General features: G+C 36.7%; 1 protein-coding gene across 2 annotated transcripts in view; it reads right to left on the minus strand.

Annotated features, from left to right (window-relative positions):
• The window catches only part of LRRC69 (leucine rich repeat containing 69), a 95,352-nt gene that overhangs the window by 45,745 nt on the left and 33,457 nt on the right, over positions 1-16,150 (minus strand). The window lies entirely within an intron of this gene.

Here is a 16,150-nt window from a genome sequence, read left to right on the forward strand (position 1 = left end):
AGTGAATGAAGTGGCAGTTGGAGGATGTAGGATCAAGATGGAGATAAATTCTCACAAAAAGGTCAAAGAAGATTCCTGAGACCTTCCCAGTGTTCATGACTTATGGACATTAGATAAAAAGCAGGGCCATGATCAGACCATTCAGACATTCGTCCATTCAACAAATCTACTATACTACATGCTTATTATTTGCCAAGTTCTGCTTTAGTGATAAGAATACAGCAATGAACTAAGAAGCAAATGAGCTGTTCTCATGGCAGCCTCTATTCTATTGCAGGAAAAAGAATGGAGGGTGAATACATGGAAACAATAAGCAAGCAAATACATAGTATATACTTATCACAGTGATAAGCGCCATAAAGAAAATTTAGAATTTGATGACCATTTTGATTGGGCATTCAGGGAGAGCTTCTCTGAGAGTTTATATCTGAGCTTTATGATACAAAGGAGCTAGCCACAGAAAGATCAAATGGACAACTACTCCTCCAAAAAGGCAGAAAATAAGAAGGCCCTCATACCAGTTAATCAGACAGTCATATCTTGGACCTATACGTCAGCAAGGGAATAGTTTGAGTTAGAGTGCTTTGCTATTTCCATTTTTGATACCTGTAGAAGACACCCAGAAATGATCAGAGGTGAATGTTCTCTAAAGAAGAGTACACCTACATCTTTGACTCGGTCTGTACAAAAACAAAATATGTAAATAAAACATATGTATCCCGTAACATTCAGAAATTTTAAAAAAGGAAAATAAGTATCTTGGTTGTTAAGGAAGGTAATGGATTTTTCAAAAGAAAATCAGTTTTTCTTAGTCTCTTAACGAGATTTATCAAAAATGTTCAATTCTAATAGTAAAAAACAAAGTAATTCAGTCAAATCTTCAAATGAACATAAGTAAGAAATATAGATAAAATAAGGGCATTAAAGAGCTTAAAACACCATCAGGAAAAATCAAGACAAGATCTAGGAACAGATAGATATCTAACAAATAAGTGCCACATTTGGAATCACTTTTGCTTCCTTGAGACCATAAAGATATTCATCTAGGAACACAGGCAGATCAGAAATTTTCCAGCTGCCTATAGATATCAGTCCAGTGCTGATTTTTCTGGGTGATACTAAAGCATTGCAATTAGCTTAAAATGGTACCACATTATTGATGTCTCCATTGCATTAAAGTGATATAATATTGTTTTTTCATGTTGAAAGCAAATGAAAATTTCTCTAGGAATTCACCTCATCTAATCCTTCAAATTATTTTCAAAAATAATTTTTCAAACACAATGTTAAAATAATAACCCAGAATAAATAATTATATTAGAAGAAAAGATGGTATACTAGGTTGAAGACTGTTTCTCTGGAGAATTCTCATATGAATCTGCACAAACAATAGATAACAGAAATCATGCTAAAAGCACACCCCAATATTGGATTGATCAGCCTCAAGCATTAAAACAAATACACTTAACATGTTATGGGAAATAAAAGTGAAGTTTAAAATATCCAGAGATAACTGAAAAATATAAAAAATACCCACAGTAGATTTGAAAAAGAACCAGCCAAAAATTACACCAATGAATAAAATTAAAACTAATAACCTAATGGATGGTTTTTTGTTTTTGTTTTGTTTTGTTTGAGACAGGAGCCTCCAGCTGTCCCCCTGGGTAGAGAGCTGAGGCATCACAGCTTACAGCAACCTCCAACTCCTGGGCTCAAGTGAGTCTCCTGCCTCAGCCTCCCACGTAGCTCAGACCACAGGCACTCGCCACAACGCCTGGCTATTTTTTGGTTGCAACCATCATTGTTGTTTGGCGGGCCAGGGCTGGATTCAGACCCACCACTTTGGGTGTACGTGGCTGGCGCCTTAGCCACTTGAGCCACAGGCACTGAGCCCTAATGGATGGGTTTAACCACATATGCTGCTATAAAGTAAATTATTAAATTTAAAATGTATCAAGAGAAAATACGTAGAATGAAATACAAAATAAATAAATAAATAAAAGAATAGAAAACAGGCCTTGATAAGATGCATAAAAAAGATGTATAGAGTTACAAAGGAAAAAGAGAGGGGGGGAAACAGAAGCAATATTAGAAAAGGTAGTGACTAAGAATTTTTCAAAAATAATGAAAAATATTGATCCATATTCTTAAGAAGCCAAATAAATTTCAGATAGGAAAAATAAAAGGTGAAAAAAATAAATAATTAATTAATTAAAAATAAATGAATACATAGTACGATGTTGATTTAGACCAAATAAATCAAAAATTAAATTAAATTTAGATGAACTAAATGCTGCAACTTAAAGACAAAGATTATGACACTGTATTTTTTAAAAGAAATGTCATATAGTATTTATAAAGAAAGTGTGGGGAAAACACTTGACGTTATTGGCCCAGGAAAAGACTTGATGAAGAAGACTCCAGTGGCTATTGCAACAACAACAAAAATGAACAAATGGGACTTAATTAAACTGAATACTTCTGTACAGCTAAGGACACCACAACCAAAGCAAAGAGACAACCTTCAGAATGGGAAAAGATATTTGCATATCTTTTGTATATCAATCAGACAAAAGCTTGATAACTAGAATCAAATTAAACAATAAAAAAAAGAGCCAACTAGCTCTTATATCAATGGGCAAGTGAGATGAATCAAACCTTCTCTAAAGAAGACAGATGAATGGTTAACAAATAAGGAAAAATGCTCATCATCACTAATTATCAGAGAAATGCAAATCAAAACCACCCTGAGATATCACCTAATCCCAGTGGCCCACATCACAAAGTCTCAAAGCTGCAGATGTTGGCATGGATGCGGAGAGAATGGAACACTTTTACGGTGCTGGCGGGACACCAAACTAATACAACATTTTTGGAAGGAAGCATGGAGAATCCTCAAAGAATTCAAACCAGGACTCCCATTTGATCCTGCAATCCCATTACTGGGCATCTACACAGAAGAAAAAAAATCATTTTTTCATAAGGGTATCTGCACTAGAATGTTTATTGCAGCTCAATTTACAATTGCCAAATTGTGAAAACAACCTAAATGCCCACCGATTCAGGAATGGTTTAATAAGTTATGGTATATGTATACCAAGGAATACTATTCAGCCACTTAAAAAGAAGGTAATGTTACATCTTTTGTATTAACCTGGATGGAGTTGAAAAACATTCTTCTTAGTAAAGCATCACAAGAATTAAGTAAATCCAATGTACTTAATTCTGATATGAGGACAATTGATGCTAATACATGGGGGGGTGGAGGAGTGGAGAGAGGGAAGGAGGGAGGAGGATGAGGGGTCATGGTGCATGACACACCTCTTAGGGGCAGGATACAATTATAAGAGGGACTTTACCGGCAGGGGCAGGAAGGTGGCAGGCAGTCAAGGGACCTCCAGGTGCTGACAGGCAGGAACCTCAGGGAGCTTCTGGGGGCTGTGGGACCAACAAAGGTGGCTGGAGGAGGTGTGGGGCTGGGTCAAGGCAATAGGGTAGGAACGGAAGCTATAAAAACATATTAACCAAGGGGGAAGAGCAAGATGGCGGGCAAGTAACAGCTTCCTTGCAACCGGGTGTGGTGAGAATAGGGAGAGAAGACTCCAGGCAACTCTGACTGCTGGGATCTTTCCAGAAACATCCCTTTGGGTACACAAGGAGACAGCAAAAACCTTCTGCACCCCATGAGAAAGACAAAAGCAGTGGAGAACTGGCAAGTGGTAGCATGTGTTTGTTAGGTCAGAGGCCACCTGCAGCTATAACTACAGCAACAATGAGATTACAAGTAGGAAAGGCCTTACTTAACTCATCAAAACCTTAGGCAGTGGCATAGTAAATAAAAGAGCAAGAGGAAGTGAAAGGAAAATCAGGGCAAGGAAACAGATAAAAGAATACACTTTTGAGGAAGAATCAGCAGAAAAATCCTGGGAACATGAAAAAACAGTCCAGGGTGGTGCCTGTGGCTCAAGGAATAGGGCACCAGCCCTGACCCAATACTGTAACAACAATAACAACAACAAAAATAGTCCAGAGCAACCTCCCCCCCGAAGGGACCATGAGGTAGCTACTGCAGAGGATTCCACCTATAAAGAAATGTTAGAAAGACAGAAGAGGAATTTAAAATACATATTATGAAAACAATGAAGAAAATGAAGGATATTGCTGATAAAGTGGAAAATAACCAAAAGGAAATCCAAAAACAGAATCAAATAAGAGATGAAGAATATAGAAAGGATATAGCAGAGACTGAAGGAATTGAAGCAGTCAATAAGGGAACTTAAAGATGCAATAGAAAGTATCAACAACAGATTAGACCAGGCAGAAGACAGAAACTCAGAGGTAGAGGACAAAGTTCTTGAAATATCTCAAATTGTTAAAGAGGTAGAAAAGAAGAGAGAGAAAGCAGAACATTCGCTGACAGAATTATGGGACATTATGAAGCGTTCAAACATACGAATTATAGGTGTCCCAGAAGGGGAAGAAGAATGGCCCAGAGGAATGGAAGCCATACTAGAAAACACTACAAATGAAAATTTCCCAAATGTCACCAAAGATTCTGACACACTCTTTTCAGAGGGCTATTGGACCTCAGGTTGCCTCAACTCAAATATAGCTTCTTCAAGACACATTGTGATGAAGCTGTCCAAAATCAAGACAAACGAAAAGATTTTGCAAACTGCCAAGAGTAAGCACCAATTGACCTATGGGGCAAATCCATCAGGGTGACCACAGACTTCTCTAAGGAAACTTTTCAAGCCAGAAGACTGGCCAACTACCTTTAATATAGTTAAACAGAACAATTTCCAGCCAAGAATTCTATATCCCCCCAAGCTAAGCTTTAAAACTGATGGAGAAACCAAATCTTTTCATTGGAAACTGATATGCAAACTTTGAGGAAATTTGCCACAAGACCAGCTCTACAGGAAATCCTTCAACCTGTTCTACACATGGACCATCACAATGGATCACCAGCTAAGTAAGCACGGGAATTTAAAGGACAGAACCCAGCTTCCACAATTATTCAAAAGACAAAACTAGGCAGTGGACTTTCACAAAATAAGATGAATACAATGTTACCACACTTATCAATTATCTCAATAAATTTTTTTTAAATTTTTTTTTACAGAGACAGAGTCTCACTTTATTGCCTTTGGTAGAGTGCTGTGGCATCACAGCTCACAACAACCTCTAGCTCCTGGGCTTAGGCGAGTCTCTTGCCTCAGCCTCCTGAGTAGCTGGGACTACAGGCACCCACCACAATACCCAGCTATTTTTTTTGTTGCAGTTTAGCTAGGGCTGGGTTTGAACCTGCCACCCTCGGTATATATGGCCAGCGCCCTACTCACTGAGCCACAGGCACCGCCCTATCTCAATAAATGTTAATGGCTTGAATTCCCCACTGAAGAGGCATAGACTGTGGCTGATTGGATTAAAAAAACACAAGGCATCCATTTGCTATTTGCAGGAAACACATCTAGCCTCAAAAGACAAATTAAAATTCAGAGTTAAGGGTTAGAAGACAATTTTTCAGGCAAACAAAATCCAGAAGAAAACAGGGGTTCCAATCTTATTTTCACATACATGTGGATTTAAAGCAACTAAAGTGAAAAAAGACAAAGATGGTCAAGGGAAAAATACCACAAGAAGACATTTCAATTCTAAGTATTTGTGTACCCAACTTAAATGCTCCCAGATTCTTGAAATAGACTTACTTAGTCTGAGCAATATGATATCCTATAACACCATAATAACAGGGGACTTTAACACTCCTCTCACAGAGAAAGACAGATCCTCTAAACAGAAATTAAACAAAGATTTAAAGGACTTAAATGAGATCCTAGAACAACTGTGCTTGATAGGTATATATAGAACACTCCATCCCAAGGATAAAAAATATACATTCTTCTCATCGTCCCATGGAATATTCTCCAAAATTGATCATACTCTAGGACATAAAACAAACTTCAACAGATTTGAAAGAATTGAAATTTTACCTTGTATCTTCTCAAACCAAAAGGCACTAAAGGGAGAATTCAACTCCAACAAAAACATTCAACCCCACACAAAGGCATGAAAATTAAACAATCTTATGCTGAATGACAGTTGAGTGCAGGAAGAAATAAAAGAGGAAACCATTAACTTCCTTGAGCACAACAACAATGAAGACACAAGCTACCAAAACCTGTGGGATACTGCAAAAGAATTTCTGAGAGGAAAATTTATTGCTTTAGATGGCTACATTTGAAAAACAGAAAGAGAGCACATGAACAAACTCACATGCCATCTTCTGGGATTGGAAAAGAAGAACAATCTAAGCCAAAACCTGGCAGAAGAAAAGAAATATCCAAAATTAAATCAGAGATTAATGAAATTGAAACAGAAACATCATTCAGAAAATGAATGAAATAAGGAGTTGGTTTTTTGAAAAAATAAATAAAATGGATAAATCTTTGGCCAGAATAACTAGAAATAGAAAATTAAAATCTCTAGTAACCTCAATAAGAAATGACAAAGGGGAAATAACAACAGATGCCACAGAAATACAAGAGATTATCTCTGAATACTACCAGAAACTCTATGCCCAGAAATTTGACAATGTGAAGGAAATGGATCAATATTTGGAATCACACCCTCTCCCTAGACTTAGCCAGGAAGATATAGATCTCCTGAACAGACCAATTTCAACACTGAGAACAAAGAAACAATAAAAAAATCTCCCAACAAAATAATGCCCTGGTCCAGATGGTTTCACATCAGAATTCTATCAAATCTTCAAAGAAGAGCTTATTCCCATACTTCAGAAATTATTCCAAAAAATTGAGGACAACGGAATCTTCCCCAACAAATTCTATGAGGTTAACAATACCCTGATACCAAAACCAGGAAAAGATCCAACTAAAAAGGAGACCTTCACACCAATTTCACTAATGAATATAGATGCAAAAATTCTCAAAAAATCCTAGCCAATAGATTACAGCTTATCATCAAAAAAGTCATTCATCATGATCAAGTAGGTTTCATTCCAGGGATGCAAGGCTGGTTTAACATATGCAAGTCCATAAACGTTATTCACTCTATCAACAGAAGCAAAAACAAAGACCATATGATCCTCTTAATAGATGCAGAAAAAGCATTTGATAAAATCCAGCATCCTTTTCTAATTTATTAGAACACTGAAGAGTTTAGGCATACATGGTACATTTCTTAAACTGATCGAACCTATCTATGACAAACCCACAGCTAATATTTTACTGAATGGAGTAAAACTGAAAGCTTTTCCACTTAGAACTAGAACCAGACAAGGTTGTCCTCTGTCACCATTACTATTCAACATAGTGCTGGAATTTCTAGCCAATAGAATTAGGCAAGACGAGGAAATAAAGGACATCCAAATGGGAGCAGAGAAGGTCAAACTCTCTCTCTTTGCTGACATTATGATCTTATACTTAGAGAACTCCAAAGACTTAACCACAAGACTCCTGGAAGTCATCAAAAAATACAGTAATGACTGAGGATATAAAATCAGTGTCCACAAGTCAATAGCCTTTGTATATGCCAATAACAGCCAAGATGAGAAGCTAATTAAGGACACAACTCCCTTCACCATAGCTTCAAAGAAAATGAAATACCTAGGAATATATCTAACAAAAGAGGTAAAGGACCTCTACAAAGAAAATTATGAAACCCTAAGAAAGGAAATAGCACAGGATATTAACAAATGCTCATGGCTAGGAAGAATTAACATTGTTAAAATGTGTATACTTCCCAAAACAATCTACCAATTCAATGCCATCCCTATTAAAATACCGACATTGAACTTTCAAGACTTGGAAAATATGATTCTGCATTTTGTGTGGAACAAGGAAAAAAACCTTATAGCTAAGGCAGTTCTTACTAATAAAAAAAAAAAAAAAGCCGAGGGCATCAGTATACTAGATTTTAGGCTGTACTACAAGGCCATAATGGTCAAGGCTGCATGGTATTGGCATAAAAATAGAGATATAGATATTTAGAATCAAATAGAAAGCCAGGAAATGAAACTAACATTTTACAACCATCTAATCTTTGATAAACCAAACAAGAACATACCTTGGGGGAAAGACTCTCTATTCAATAAATGATGCTGCGAGATCTATTTATCCACATGTCAAAGACTGGAACTGGACCCACAACTTCTCCACTCACAAAAATTGATTCAAGGTGGATAATGGACTTAAATTTAAGGCATGAAATAATAAAATTCCTCAAAGAAAGCATAGGAAAAACACGGGAAGATATCGGCCTGGGGAAAGACTTTATGAAGAAGACTGCCATGGCAATTGCAACAACAACAAAAATAAACAAATGGGACCTAATGAAACTGAAAAGCTTCTATACAGCTAGGGAGACAACAACCAAAGTAAACAGACAACTTACACAATGCGAAAAAATATTGCATATTTTGAATCAGACAAAAAGCTTGGTAACTAGGATCTATAGAGAACTCAAATTAATCCACATGAAAAAAGCCAACAATTCCATATATCAGTGGGCAAGAGATGTGACTAGAACCTTCTCTAAAGAAGACACACAAATGGCTAACAAACATGTCTAACCCCAGTGAGAATGGCCCACATTACAAAATCTCAAAACTGCAGATGCTGGCATGGATGTGGGGAGAAGGGAACAGTAGAGAGTTTCAACCAAACTCTTTCTTTAAAATATTTATTTTTTATTAGGTTTACTCTCTAAAAAATACTGGCCCTGATTTTGAAATCATTTGAACTTCACATTTGCCACAGAGCAGAAAATACAGACGCTCTGACTTTATAAGCAGATATCTCTGTCCTAACTACATCTCAACAAGTGCGGTGGATGTTGCTCAAATCCTGGAATCTCCCTTTTCACGATAAGGCAGACCATCCCTTTTATTTCCTGAATCCCTTTCATTAGCTAGTTGGTTGAAAGAATAACATTTCCAAGGGAAGCTAGTGACAGCTAAACACTAGTCACCAACCAAAGTGCTGTGTGAAACAGGGTCTGGCTGAGGACTTACATTTTCCAGGCCTCCAGACCGGCCTATCTTTAGTTCTGATAAAACTACATTTGGAATTAGAAAGTCAGAAGTCAGATTATCTAATTTAGCTGAACAAAGAATAACAGTTAAATTCCCTAACTTAATTGTGCCCTCAATTTTTAAACCAGAGTTTTCCAAAAAAATTATCATTCCATCCAGGGTAGTATTTTATGAATTTTCTCTATGCTTTCATTTGAAAAAGTCTATGCCATGAGATTTTAGAATTGGAATGGTGAAAGAAGCAATAACATATAATTCAACACCCTTTGCTTTACCCACCCCCATATAAGAAACAGCAGAAAACATGATCTCACTCCCATAAAAGTAGTGACAGGAAAGCATTTAGTCAAGTTTTGGAACTCAGAAATGCTATATTAGCTAAGCTTACATCACTTACATAAAACCTCAGAACCCACAAGGGGTTTCCATTAAGAAAGTATTGGCTTGTGTCCCACTTTTTAAAAGGTCAGTGAATGTTGTTTTAAATGTATGTCTCCTAATAAACTGAGCCACTGAAGGCAGCATTGACAACCAAAGAAAACATACTAGTTTCAAATTAAGGTCAAATTTTACAGAGGCATTTAATGAGCTTCAAGGATAAAGTATAGGTTTCCTTAATACTCAACAGAGACAGAAAATAACTATCCAGAAGGGGACAGGAACGAAGTGGATCTCAGTGTTGCTACTCAAAGGAGGCAGAACAGCAAAGATGAGGTGAACAACTGGAATTTCTCACGGTTAGCTGAGCAAAGTGGATACTTCAAACAAAATCCCTAGATTGTGGTGACATTTGGGAATGTTCTTGACCACAAATTTATGGACCCTTTACTGTGTATCATTTTTTAACTTTTAGGCTCTTTCCTAACCATCTTGAAAAAGAATTCTGACAGTTCTGATAGAAGTTTTGATACAAAGAAAACATTACGATTTTACTTTCCCAAGGAGTTTCTTTCCCACAATTGTATTGCAATTTCTGGCCATGAAGGACATTTTTGATCACAGACATGTTGAAATTTGAAATATACATTCTCCAATTGTCCAGTCAATTTCACAGAAATAATTCTCTTTCTAAAATTAAATGGTCTCCCAAGGAATGCTTGTGCGTATGTGCACATACTTGTGTGTAACTACTCATACAGGGAAATGATTCTATGGTAAACAAGAAAGTTCAGTTTTTGGACTGAAGAACTCAGTTGGAAACTGAGTCATTCGAAAGTAAAATGGCTTTGAATGACTTTGAGTTCAGCAAAACAAAGTTAAATAACAAAAGACACTGGATGCATTTGTGAAAAACAGTAGAACCTCTGTAAGTTGACGACCCAAGGGACTGAAATGAACAAGTTGATATACAGAGGTGGTCACTACAGGAACTGAGCCTACTGTACTGAAAAATAGATGTGGTACATATTTGGTCTATGAAAATTAGGTCAAAATGAGGAGGTGGTCAATAACGGGAGGTGGTCATCTATGGAGGTTCTACTCTAGTTAAGCTCTATGAATTAGGCAAGTATCAGCAGAGAATGACAGCAAACCAGAGTCTATACCATGCTAGATGGCAGGCAGTGTCTGGACTCAAGGACAGCAGATAGCATAGCAAGATATGGCATGGATCAAAATCAACCTGTATTGGCTATAAATAAAGAGAATTACTTTAAACTAAAAAAAAATCCCAGAAGGGGGGAAAAAAAAAAACAGGGTAAGTAGTAGACAACACGTTGAGAAAAGCATCTAAAATAAAGGGAGTTTCGTAACAAGGGGTCCTAACTTCCAAAATGTCTAGCCTGATAATCAGCAGCCAAGTAAATCAGCAGGAAAGGGGAAAGGATGAGACAGCAATAAACAGGGAATCACAGGCAAAGACGCAGGGAAAGAGGACCCCCTTCAGGGAGCTGGTTTGTTGGTTTTACTGCCCAACCAGGTAGGTTAAAAGAGTAAAAAGGGGTCTGCAGAGCAAAAGAACATGGAACAGCTATTTGTGTAAAGAGAGCAGGGGGAGTGGGAAACACAGTGAGCTGCTAAAATTGTGCCTGCCTTGGGTACAGATCAATGGCTGCCCTGGTAGCTACAAGTTAGAATCAGTCACTCAGGTGATCTCATGGTTTTGAAAGCCTTCAAAGATCTATAAATTTGGGATAGATTGAGTGGTAGGTAGCTCAGATCAAACTTTACCATGAAAATAAAACATTTGATAGCTAGCATGTGCCACGCACTAACAAAAGATGTATATACTTTATCTCATTTAATCATTCATTCATTCTATCATTGCTAACCACAAACTATTGTGTCAGACACGTTCCTAACAATGTTAATGATGCAAGTGTTATGAACACCCCCAACTTACAGAGGGAGAAAAAAATGAGACATAGAATAATTGAGCTAGTCTCCAAAGTAACACAACTCGTAAATTGTTAAATAAGGCAAATTTAATTTTTGTTTGGGAACAATGGATTCAGTCAGTTTCTCTTCCCTATTCAAACGGTTGGTGTTTCTGGGAAAGTTGCTTACAGTTTTTCCCTTCTGTGCTTCTCATCCTCCAAAAGGGGAAAGTGCTTTCACTAGTCTCTAATTTGATTTATGATAACTCTGAAGAATTATTGAAGGAAAAAGGAAACACTGATGAAATGGAATAGGTGCTGTAACCATTATCCCCCATAAATAGTCCAAGCATGATTTTTCTCATGACAACACCATTGCATGAAGCTTTGCCTCCTTTTATTTTTGTTCCTATAAAAAAACCCTGTGCCTACAAACCTTAGGGATATACAAATAGTTAAGATTCTTAACTTTGACACAGTATCTGTTTATGGAAGCTAAGGAGTCAATGAATGCTAATATCATCCATTTGAAACTGAAAGAAAGCAGCAACTGTGAAAAATGTAGCTTTGGCCATTATTTATATCTTTTAAAGGACACTTCTTACCTGTCCTCAGAAAAGCACTTTCTCATAAGTTGTCACATTTATCTGTGTCCTTGTAGATGTTTTAGCTAAACCTGAGTTTCACTTCCAAACTACAAGCACCTCATATAAATGGGGAACTTTAGAAAGATAAAACTTAGAAACAATTAGTTGTGTGGTAAAGATCTGGCCCTTGCCACAATTTCTCCAAAGTAAAATTCCGATTTAAAGTCACATGCTAAAAGCCTCTCTGACTTTTAGATTGGTTGATAAATAAATATTTAAGAAGTTTTGTCAGTGGCAAATATGCACCAAATCCATCCACAGGGTGACTCAAGAGAGATCAGGCTAACTCAGTTAAGCAACTTATAAAACAGCCCCCTATTTGGCATTCTTTGTGTTCAGATACCAAAACTCTGTAAAATGTTTTTCGGAGTATACAAGAATTCTATTGTACAAGGAATATTCCTTGAGTATCATTTTAGTCAATGACACGGTGAAATTCTCAGAACCCAAACTCCCGGTGAGATAAAAGAAATGTCTTATTTATTAGTGTAGCATAACAGGGACAGTCTGTACCCGTCACTCCTGAGGCAAAGAACAGATCCGCAGAGGGATGGTGCTAACATGGGAGAAGTCCTGAGCTTACAGCCAAGAGTTCTGAGTGCAAGTTCCAGTTCTGCCACTGCTCTGTAATTCAGGCCAGTGGTTCTCCAAGTGTGGTCACCAAACTTGCAGTAAATATTACCTGAGAACTTAATAGAAACGTAAATTCTTGGTCTGCCCCACCCACTGATTCCCAGCAATTCAGGGGATTCTTTTATACCCTGGAGTTCGAGGGCAACAGCTTCAGGCAAATTACTTCTCCCTAATCTCAATATCGTCAGCTCTCAATAAGAATAATGATATAGGCAAGTGTGATAGCTCACGCCTGGGATCCCAGCACTTTAGGCTAGGAATTTGAGACCAGCCTGGGAAACCCAGTGAGACACTGTCTCTACCAAAAAAACCATTTAAACATTAGCCGGACACAGTAGTGCATACCTGTAGTCCTACCTACTTTAGAGACTGAGGTAGGATTACTTCAGCCCAGGAGTTTGAGGCTGCAGAGTAAGACTTTCTTTCTTATAGAAAAAAAAAAAAAGAAAGGAAAAAAGTGAAGAAAGACAGATACCAAATAACAAGAACTCTAATTTGGTCAACTGGAAAGTAGGCAGAATAGTTCAGGTGGTTAGACTGTTAATGGAGAATACTAACAACGGGCATTACTGAAACAAGAAGTGTTGGGTTTGGCCTGCAGTGTTTTATATATGATATTTTGTTATAAACTTCACATCAAAGACAAACCTCTTGGTGCCCCCTGGTGATGATCATTAAAATTTTTTCTCACTTCTGTCAGCTCCTCTTCAAATCATTGCAGTTTGAAAAATAACTGGGCTCCTTAGAGAAAAAGGAGCCAGAGGGCTCCTTAGAGAAAAAGGAGCCAGAGAAAGAAGACCTGGGTTTAAAAGATTTTTTTAATTTGTTTCAAAGGAACTATAAAACCCAGTAATTTACTTTTCTCTCCCTTGAAAGGACTGAATCACAACTACTTCAGAGAGTGGATTTTCTACACAAGAGAAAGAGATTAGTAAGTCTTTCTTCCCAGGAATCCCACTACCGATTATCTTATCCAAAGCCCTTCAGCAAAAAATAACAATAATCCGTTGTCTTTTCTTGTTCCATCGTCAAAAGTTATAAAAGCAACTGGTCTCTTTGCCTCTTTGGTATTTTGAACTTGACAATGAAATTACCAGCTAGCTACCTCCCCTCTTCTTTTTCCAAGCTAATTAATAAATTTAATTAGTTTAAATTTATTAAATTACTTTCTAAATTTCTGTACTATTTATCTTATCCTCATGATCACTTCAGGAACCTCTACTACTTTTAAAGATTTCTGTAAATATGAATTCCAGAGTTGTTACAGAGCAATTCCCATATTTGTTCACTTGTCTCTCTAGAGCTAGAGGAGGTGGCCCCAGAGGAGGTACTTAATCAATGTTTGCTGAGTTGAATTGTCATATAAGCCTCACATAGGAGAAAGTTATAGCTATTGCACAGATAGATGCTAGACAGAGTACTAAAGTTCAAAGTTGTACCAAAGTATAACCGGGTTGAAGAGAGTCCCTAACAAAATTCATGTCCACTCAAAACTCAAGACGTGACCTTGTTTGAAAACAGAGTCTCTGCAGATATCATTACTAAGATGAGATACCAGATTAGGGTGGGCCACAATCCAAGCACTGGTGTTCTTCTAAGAAGAGTAAACCAAGACATGTTACTTGACAGCCCCGTTTGTGATACTTTGTTGTGGCAGCCTGTGGGAACCAACACACCAAGCCTCACTGTGTCCTGCGCTGCCAGAATGACCGGCAGGGTTTCCACTAATTGCTCACTGTCCACGGCAGGCCACGTTTCAGAAATGTTACTCTCCCACATACAGATAGAAGTAAAAGACATTTTATTTCAAATCATCCTTTCTCTCAAAGGCTTGTTTCTTCAAAATCCAAGAGAAAGTAAACATAAGACAGAAGAAAGTGAGAAAAAGTGAACACACGATAGAGAAAAGGTATAAGAACACCCGGTCATTAAGAATTATATATGTAAAGAACATTCATTTCGGAAAAGTGCTCAACATACAGTGTGAAGGGAAAATGAAAACTCAAGATGCAGACCTATTTTTGAAGTATATTCTCAATTTCAGTTTTTTAAGGTGAGGATATAAAAATGAGATGTTTGACAAAAATAATCAACAGTGTTATCTCTAGGAGATAAACTTAAAGGCACCTTACAGTTTATTCTTTCTATACTTGTTTATGTATTTTACATTTTCTATAATAAATGAGGTATTTCTAAAACTCAGAAAATGTTACTTATAAAAGAAAAAATGAAGACAAGGGACCTAAATTGGTAGAAAGACAACAATCATCTTAAAATAAATCTTAATACCTACCTGTCCATCCAAGAATCAGGGGACACTTTGCAAACTATTAAAATGTAAAAATGTGGTCTGTCTTAGACAGGAATTAGACATCAAGTAGTTTTGTACGAGAAACTGGGAATGTACTGAAATGGTGCAACGACACATCAAACCCCATCAGCTCAGAGTTTTGCTTTCTCTGCTGATCTTCCTACTGCTGATGACACTTTTTGAATACCTGGATGGTAAGAATCATACTGGGGAATAAACTATCATGAAACCAACCCAGACATTGGACAGTGAAAAAAAGGTTTTAACAAGCTTTATTAAAAACACACGCATAGAGAGATCCTAAATTGAGACTCATTTTTTTCTGTTTTTTGTATTGCTTGAAATTTTTAGAGAAATGCATAATTTGTCCAATATTTTAAATTAAAAAGGTTAAAGGAAAGAAAACAGAGATTAGTAAGAAGTCTCCTTGTATCAGATCTGATTATGTGATAAAAATCAATATGTTTCTAGAATAACTAATTCACTATATGAGCATTACAGCATTTTTGTTAATAATTAAATAACCCCCCCAAACTCTTGTTTCAACACATATGAACAAATATTTATAATAGTTTTTTATATAATATATTATTATATATTATATTATTCTTTAATAATAGTTTACACACACACACATATATATATGGTTCTTTTCCATTGAATAATATTAAAAATCCTCCAAGCCTTATCTCTTCCTATATTTCTGGCCTGATTTGATATGCACGCTTTCATGTCAAGGATAGCTCTGTTATAAGGACTTATAATCTGAGTACCTTAACTTTGACATTCAAAACTGTCCTCCTGGGAATCCAACTCAGTGCTTTGATGGAGCTTTCTCCCCCCTTTATCTTCTCTTATATAGTGTTATTTTTGCCACATTTCAATATAGACAGAGATCGTACCCCCTTGTGGCAATCTTCGCCATATAAAAGATTAATTTTTTTCCCTTTTTGGGGTGAATATAAAATTCTCCCCTTTAAAATTGTTTTAAGTAAGATAAACTTAAATGGATTCTGATACAGGATATCAGAGCTAGTTCAATTAAATGGAATCAAATAACAATCAAATGTGAGGGAACGTCTATGTAACAGTATTTATCTACTTGCTTAGTTATAGTAAGAGTCTCTTTAAAAGGTGTTGAAGATTAAGGATAAGACATTTCAAAGACCTAAGTTTTAAGGAAGAAATA

The sequence above is a fragment of the Otolemur garnettii genome, unplaced genomic scaffold, assembly GCF_000181295.1.
Source record: "Otolemur garnettii isolate 467f Iridium unplaced genomic scaffold, OtoGar3 scaffold00004, whole genome shotgun sequence".
In the NCBI taxonomy this organism is placed as follows: domain Eukaryota; kingdom Metazoa; phylum Chordata; class Mammalia; order Primates; family Galagidae; genus Otolemur; species Otolemur garnettii.